Genomic DNA, 692 nt, shown 5'->3' with positions numbered 1-692 from the left:
TCGGCAGTGCCTTGAAGGCAGGCGATTTGGCCAAAGTGGTCATTGTACGACCGGACGAAGAGATAAACTCGTCATCGCTTCCGGATGAAGCTGTCTTGTAGGACACCAAGAGAGTGCTGAACGCACGAAGTGGATCGTCGATCCAATGGGATTTCTTGGATCCGTAGTATCCCTTAGTAAATAAAAATCAAGACGTCGTCACCAAAGATCCAACATACCTCCGGACCGAGGTGTGCGTCATGAGATCGACCTGGTTCCGGGAACCAAGTACTGCGTAATACCCCTTGGCTCCTGTCCAAGGAGCAGTGCGACGTCATTGAGCCTTTTTCCGTACGAAGCACGACGCAGGGATGGTACGTAAGAGCAAGTCTCCCCATTCGACTTCCACGTTTGTGTTCGGAAGCCGATTGGCAAGTGGTGTGTCGTTCAAGCTTACAATGAGCTGAACGCTGCCGCCATCCCGACACAGACGCTGATTACTAGAAAGGATAATCTTCTGAACAACAAGGTGGAATGTACGAAATACAGTGCACTCGACTTGGTCGAAGGGTATTTCCAATAACTCATGAGAGCGAGTGATATTTCACTGACAGCGGTAAGCACTCCGAGCGGCATGCTCTGGGAGTGGCTGGTGATGCCTCAAGGGCTGTCAAAAGCACCAGCAACAATTAATCGTCTTGTGACGCAGTAGC

The sequence above is a fragment of the Plasmopara halstedii genome, assembly GCF_900000015.1.
Source record: "Plasmopara halstedii genome assembly, contig: Scaffold_287, whole genome shotgun sequence".
NCBI lineage: Eukaryota > Oomycota > Peronosporomycetes > Peronosporales > Peronosporaceae > Plasmopara > Plasmopara halstedii.
The sequence above is the reverse complement of the archived record's forward strand: the minus strand, read 5'-3'. Positions refer to the sequence as shown.